At 39.6% G+C, this 7,935-nt stretch overlaps 1 pseudogene; it reads right to left on the reverse strand.

The window, feature by feature from the left end:
- Nucleotides 1–6,873, reverse strand: part of LOC100944920 — a 26,337-nt pseudogene extending 19,464 nt beyond the window's left edge.
- Nucleotides 6,874–7,935: the final 1,062 nt, after the last annotated feature.

The following is a 7,935-nucleotide window of genomic DNA, read 5'->3' on the forward strand; positions in this document are numbered from 1 at the left end:
CCCTTAAAGATTGGCTACCAGACACAGACTAAAATGGTTAAATGACTGATTACTGATCAGAGCATGAACACAACTGGGAAATCAGTGCACATGAAGAAATGAATTGTGGGTTCGGCACCCGTAGTACAGTGGTTACAGCACCAGTCACATACACCGAGGCTGGTGGGTTCAAAGCCAGCCAGGGCCAGCTAAACAACAATGACAACTGCAACAAAAAATAGCCAGGTGTTGTGGCTGGCACCTACTCGTAGTCCCAGCTACTTGGGAGGCTAAGGCAAGAGAATCACTTAAGCCCAAGAGTTTGAGGTTGCTGTGAACTGTGACGCCACAGCACTCTACTGAGGGTGACATAGAAACACTGTCTCAAAAAAAAAAAAAAGTAAAGAAAAGAAATGAATTGTGTATTTCACCTTATAATAGTCATAACACAGAGAATTCCTTGTGGATATTGAAATCATCATTTATGGGTTTCTAAATTTTTACTATTTTTCTATAGCTGCCATCTCTATTTGGTCCTTATATGTTTGTCTTAAGCATGTGTCTTTAATAAACCATTTTTCTCAAGTTACACATACATATATAATCAGAAATGAAATTCCTTCTTGCTATTATAAATATTATACTAAATATGATTCTACGTACATATATGTAATCAGAAGTGAAAGTATTCCATATTTGGATAGCTTTAGTGCATAGTATTCCAATATTTTTAAACTTAATTTGATATCTTACAGTTAACCTTTCTAGTAGCTACATGTCAGAAATAGAATTCTGAGACCTACTTTTCATAGTATATTTTTTTCACTTGTTATTTTTAAAACATGTTGCCATGCCAACCAATCCAGTTGCTTATCGTCACCTAGTCTAAGATATTCCATAAAGTAGATTTTGAGATCTTACTTCATCAGAGGTAAAAAGCATATATTTAAAAATAATCATTAGCAAGAAAAACACATAGGTAAAAAGAGCCTTTATTACCTCATATGATTTATAAGATCTGCAGTAATATGTTTACATGCTTTCATATTTATATATAATTTTATGTTATGTATTGACATGTAATACTTACATATTATTTATATTTGTATGCTTATCACCAGAACTATAGCCATGTGACATAGAGGCATGCCCACAGGCCTACTCACACACAGGACTGTTTTGACAAACCCCAAAAGACCCACATGAGTCCCACCTGATAGCACAGGAGCATGGATAAGGGCCTAGGTGCCAGTAGATAACTGACAAGAGGGTACAGCACATTAGGGTGTGATCTAGTGCATGCGAGTTTTGAGAAAAATTTCTCCAAACAAAGATTAGGACAGAAAGAAAAATAAGGATATTCTACATTTCCAGACAGAAAGGTGAAAGACGGAGAGTGTGCTGGCCTAGGAAACCAGCTATTCGAGCTTTTTATTTAGGGGGTGAAGAAGAAATAGTGATAACCAAATTAACAGGGTACTTTGCATCCATTCCTTCCCTCTTCTTAGTGGCAGGCCCATAACAAAAGTAGTAGACAGGCTTAACACTAGTGACTGTGATCTTGTCAGTGATTTTACCCTAAGGATATGAGTTTTTTTGAGAAGGAACTGAGGCTAGCAGCTTACACCCCCTGCTGTCCATTCAGGAACTCTCCCAGGTTGTAAAAAGCAAGTTCTAGTTCTTCATTTTGTATAGTCCAGGAAAAAAACCTCAAATAGTCATCAAAATTCTATGAAATAAAACCAAATCTGGAAGCATCATGTTACCAGACTTCAGGTTGTACCACTAGTCCACAGTGATGAAAACAGGATAGTATTGGCATGGAAAAAAAACAAAAAAAAAGACATATATCTAAGGGACAGATCTGAGACCTAGAGGTGAAATCCGCTTTATGATCTTCAATAAAGTACATACATAAAAGCATACACTAGGAAAAGAATCCCTATTTAATGAATGGTGCTGGGAGAACTGGTTAGCCAAACGTAAACTAGAAACTGAACCTCTCACTGCTAACAAAAATTAACTCATGTTGGATAAAAGATTTACATCTAAAATCCTAGAAGAAAGCATGGGAAAAACCCTATGACATCAGCGTTGGGAAAGAATTCATGAAGGAGACATCATTGCCAATTGTGGCAAAACCAAAAATAAAACAAATGGGACCCAATCAATTCTCCACAGCTGATGACACAATCAACAAAGCAAACAGACAGCCTTCAAAAGGGGAGAAGATGTTACAAATCCAACAAAGTGCTAGTAACCAAAATCTATAGAGAACTCAAGGAAATTGACAAGAGCAAACAATTCCATTAATCCCGTTAAGACATGAACAGAATCTTTTCCCAAGCAGACAGACAAATGGCCAACAAATACATGAAAAAATGCTTGTCAGTCCTAATCATCAGAGACATGCAAATCAAAACCACTTTCAGGGTCAGTGCCTGTGGCTCAAGTGGCTAAGGCGCCAGCCACATACACTGGAGCTGGCAGGTTTGAACCCAGCCTGGCCCGCCAAACGATAATGACAACTATAATCAACTATAGCCGAGTGTTGTGGTGGGTGCCTGTAGTCCCAGCTACTTGGGAGGCTGAGGCAAGAGGATCGCTTAAGCCCAAAAGTTGGAGGTTGCTGTGAGCAGTGACGCCATAGTACTCTACCCAAGGCAACAGCTTGGACTCTGTCTCAAAAAAAAAACCAAAAAACTGAAGATCCTGGGAAGGACAGAGGGGAACACTTATACATTGTTGGTGAGATTAGAAACTAATACAGACCTTTTGGAAAGAAATATGGAGAATCCTCAAAGAACTAAAATTAGACCTTCCATTTGATTACACAATCCCATTACAAGTTATCTACCCAGAAGAAAAAAAAAAATCATCTTACCATATGGCATGTGCCTCAAATATTTAATATTTATAGCAGCTCAATTCACAATCACAAAGATGTGGAAACAACTAAAGTGGCCATTATCCCATATTAATAAACTGTGGTACATGTATACTGTGGTATATGTATACCATAGAATACTATTCAGCCATAAAAAGATGACTTTACATCTTGTATTTTTATCTGGGTGGAGCTGAAGAACATTCTCCTTAGTAAAATATCTCAAAAATGGACAAACAAGCATCTCATGTACTCAATACTAACTGGAATCTAGTAGATGAACAACTACAGGCCCACATGAGAGGAAAAACACAATTAAAATTAAGTAGGGGGGAAGGAAAAGAGGGGAAAGGCCTCAGTAAGCTCCCACTTAACAGGTACCATGTAGGGGTATTTGGCACACCTACTGGGGGAAGAACTCAAATTCAACGCAGACAGTCCATAACAAATGTAAACAATGTAGCCTAATTTTATGTACCCTTACATTAGTCTAAAATAAAATTTGCAATTAACACCCAACATACATACCTCCTTTTTATTCACATATATATGAGTTCACATTCGTATATAGTCATAAAGTAAGAGAAGAGGTACAGCAGTTCTTTTCCTTTTATAAAGGTGTCCACTCTATTTTATCAGAACTTTCTTCAATATCTTTTTTTTTTTTTTGTAGTTTTGGGCTGGGTCTGGGTTTGAATGCGCCACCCGTTCTTCAATGTCTTTTTAAAAGGTTTAGCTAATACAGAAAACTCAAGTATCCATTACTGGCAACATGCAACCAATCCCAAGAAACCTCACAACCCTCAAGGAGTCTTAGGTTTGGGGAACTGCTGGATCTCTTTTATTCCCTCCTGCTCTAACTGCTTTACTTTAGCAGAGATTGCTTATCCTAAAAATTTAAATGAAAGTAGTTTTATTTGTACTTTTTTCTTACATCACGTCTGTGTTCAACTGTAAGACACTATAGCAAATTTATTGGCCTGAAGAAGGGTGGCCCATGGTGTGAGGTAAGCAATGACCTACACTTCACAGTGGTGACTACATCTTAGGCTTAATTCTGGGTTAAACTACTGATGAACTTGAAAAACCACAAAGGTAATATGGAAAACATTTTCTTCACAGACAACCATACACTTTTTTGTTATATCCATACAGAGTCTCATTCTGACATCCTGGGTAAAGTTCTGTGGTGGTATAGCTTATAGCAACCTCAAACTATAGGGCTCAAGTGATCGTTGTTGTTGTTTGTTTGTTTGTTTTTTGAGACAGAGTCTATGTTACCCTCAGAAGAATGACGTGGTGTCACAGCTCACAACAACTTCAAACTCTTGGACTTAAGCGATTCTCTTGCCTCAGCCTCCCAAGGGTGCCTCTTGCCTACAGGCACCCGCCACAACACCCAAATATTTTGTTGCAGTTGTCATTGTTGTTAAGCTGGCCTGAGGCAGATTCAAACCCGCCACCCATCGGTACATGCGGTCAGCCCCATAACCACTGTGCTACAGGCACCACACTTCGAGTGATCATCTTGCTGCAGCCTCCCAAGTAGCTTGGACTACAGGCACCTACCACAATGCCTAGCTACTTTTTCAGATCTCACTCTTGCTCAGGCTGGTCTCAAACTCCTCAGCTAAGGCAATTCAGCTGCCTCAGCATTCCACTGTGCCTGACGCACAACCAACCATAATTTTGACAAGTAAAACAAGTCCTAAGATTTTTGAACACTGCATATAAGTATTTTATGACTGACATAAAATTATCATTCTACCAATGATTAAATACTTCTTTGCTTAATCCACCTGAAATAATCTCAAAAACAACTTATACAATAGAAATATAGTTCTATATATATAAGGCCCCTCACCCCTTTTTACTGGTACAGTTTTCTGACTGCTACCTGTGTTGCAATCTCCATTCCTGAATAAATGCTTCTTTGCCTCTAACCTCTTAATCCCTTTTTTTAGGCTTAACAGTTCATGCCAGAGCAGGGATGCAGAGTGACTTTGCCCTCCACAGTCCTGGTTCTCTTCATCATTTATGAGGGACCCACTTAAAGCCCATTGTGCTGTTGGTCTTGATACCCACTGAGAACCTGGAGCTATGTCTTCTTGCTTGCTGTAGAACTACCCTGCTGGGTGAAAATTTTGCTTTTGTTCAATATTTATTGGTACCACTCCTTGTCTGTTTTTGTATACTCCAAAGTTCAGACAAGGGAAGAATGGGAGCCCCTGCTTCTTGGCAAATTGAAATCCCCCACCCTTCCCGAGAGACTGCAGTTGGTTACATGTTTAAACATTATAGATCTTTTTATTTTATTATTATTTTTAGAGACAGAGTCTCACTTTGTCACCCTCAGTAGAGTGCGGTGGTATCATAGCTCACAGCAACTTCCAGCTCTTGGACTTAGGTGATTCTCTTGCCTCAGCCTCCTGAGTAGCTGGGACTACAGGCACCTGCCACAACACCTGGCTATAAACATTATAGATCTTCGAGCATTCTCCATACTTCTTTCAAAAAAGACTGCACTAGTTTGCAACCCTGCCAACCAGTGCATCAGTGTGCCCCTCTCTCTGCACCCATGTCTACAGTTTTGGGACCTTGTGATGTGGCCTATTTTCACTGGTGTTAGGTTATATCTAAAAATGGTTTTGATTTGCATTCCTCTAATGATTAGGGATGATGAACATTTTTTCATGGTTTTTTTTTGGCCATTCATCTGTCTCCTTGGGAAAAGTTTCTCTGTTCATGTCCTTTTTCCATTGATTGATGGGGTTGGTTGCTCTTCTCTTACTGATTTACTTGTTTTCTTTAAATAGTCTGCTCACTAGCCTTTTTTCAATTGGTAACATGTGAATATCTTATCCCATTCTGAAGGTTGTCTGTTTGCTCTGTTGATTGTGTCCTTAGCTGTGCAGAAGCTTTTTAAACTGATCAGGTCCTTGTTATTTGTTTTTGCTGTTGCTGCAGTTGCCGATGGGTTCTTTGTCACAAATTCTTTCCCAAGGCTGACATTATTAAGAGCTTTCTCCACACTTTCCTCTAGATTTTTTTTATCATTTCATGTCTTAAGATTTAAATTTTTTATCCAGCAGGGATTAAGTTTTGTAGGTAGTGAAAGGTGCAGTTCCATTTTCAGTCTGTTACATGCAGCTGTCCAGTCCTCCCAGCACCAATTACTAAACAGATGTTCTATTCCCCAGTGTAAACTGTTGTTTGGTTTGTCAAAGATCAAGTTGTGATATGAGGCTGGTTTCATCTCTAGGTTCTTGTTTCTATTCCATAGATCTATGTCACTATTCTTATGCTGTTTATGCTGTTTTGATCACTATGGACTTCTAATAAATATAACCTGAAGTTTGGTAATGTGATGTCTCCAGTTTTTTTATTTCATAGTATTATGGTGGCTATTTGGGTTTTTTCCTGGTTCCATATGAATTGAAGAGCTATTTTCTGAAGTTCTTCAAAGTATGATAGTGATGTTTTAATGGAAAGTACATTAAATCTGTAGATCACATTGTAAAAGTAGACCTTTCATTTGATCCCACGATCCCATTACTAGGTATCTACTCAGAAGAAAAATAAATCATTTAACCAGAAGGACTTTTGCACTCAAATATTTATAGCAGCTCAATTCACAATTGCAAAGATATGGTAATACCCCAGGCTCCCATCAACCCATGAATGGACCAGTACGTTGTGGCATATGTGTCTCATGGTATATACTATTGAGCCATAGAAAAAGTTAGACTTTGCATCTTTTGTATTTACTTCTTCTAAGTGTCTCAAGAATAAAAATGCAAGCATCCCATGTACTCAGTTAGTAATCTGAAAATAGTAGACCAACAACAATAGGCCCACAAGAGAGAAAAACACAATTAAATTCAGGAATGGGGAAGGAGGAGCAGACAGGAGGAGGATCCAGAGCCCCGACATTGTAGGGAAGCCTATCATCAGGACGTTTAACTCACCTGGAGGAATTCTGGGGTCTGGACCCTCCAAATGGTCATCAATAGGTGATACAGGCTCAGTGCCCATAACACAATGGTTACAGCCCCAGCCACATACACCAAGGCTGGCAGATTCGAAACCGGCCAGGGGCAGCTAAAAAACAACAATAACAACTGCAACAAAAAATATCCAGGCATTGTGCCAGGTGCCTATAGTCCCAGCTATTTAGGAAGCAGAGGCAAGAGAATCGCTTAAGCCCAAGAGTTTGAGGTTGCTGTGAGCCGAGATACCACAGCACTCTATAGGGTGACATACTGAGACTCTGTCTCAAAAAAAGAAAAAGAGGTGATCCAAAAAATTTCTTGAAGCCTGCAGGAGAGGAACCACATACTCAAAAGCTTTTAAGTCCAGGCGGCACCTGTGGCTCAGTAGGTAGGGTGCCAGCCCCATATATCGAGGGTGGCGGGTTCAAACCTGGCCCCAGCCAAACTGCAACAACAACAAAAAAATAGCCAGGCGTTGTGGCAGGCACCTGTAGTCCCAGCTACTGAGGAGGCTGAGGCAAGAGAATCACCTAAGCCCAGGAGCTGGCGATTGCTGTGAGCTAAGTGATGCCAGGCATTCTTTCTACCAGGGGTGATAAAGTGAGACTGTCTTTACAAAAAAAAAAGCTTTTAAGTCTTTGTGGATTCAGATGATGATCCCCCTTTCAGTTCATCTGCCCTGTGGCACTTGAACTTACATTATCCTAGGCCTCTGGAGTTTTTAATTATAGGCTAGGCCCCTTTCCTACAGAATATGGGGAGAATTGAAATCTGGCAAGCAGATTATTAGGAAGGGGTGGAAAATATAAGTTACTGGGTTAACAAATATTCTGGGGGCCACTCCACAGATTCTGACACAGGAGATATTTTGTTCAACAAATACATAGGCTATTGTGAAGTTTTGAGATCTGCAAAAATCAAAAATGTAAAGTCTATGAAGATGGAAAAACATGAAGCCACCCTAACAATACTGAAACTTGCACGGGTGAATCAGAAAAGATGCTGTTGGCTCAGCACCTGTACCTCAAGCATCTAAACTGCCAGCCACATATACCAGAGCTAGTGAGTTCAAATCCA

Source organism: Otolemur garnettii, unplaced genomic scaffold, assembly GCF_000181295.1.
Source record: "Otolemur garnettii isolate 467f Iridium unplaced genomic scaffold, OtoGar3 scaffold00366, whole genome shotgun sequence".
Taxonomy (NCBI): domain Eukaryota; kingdom Metazoa; phylum Chordata; class Mammalia; order Primates; family Galagidae; genus Otolemur; species Otolemur garnettii.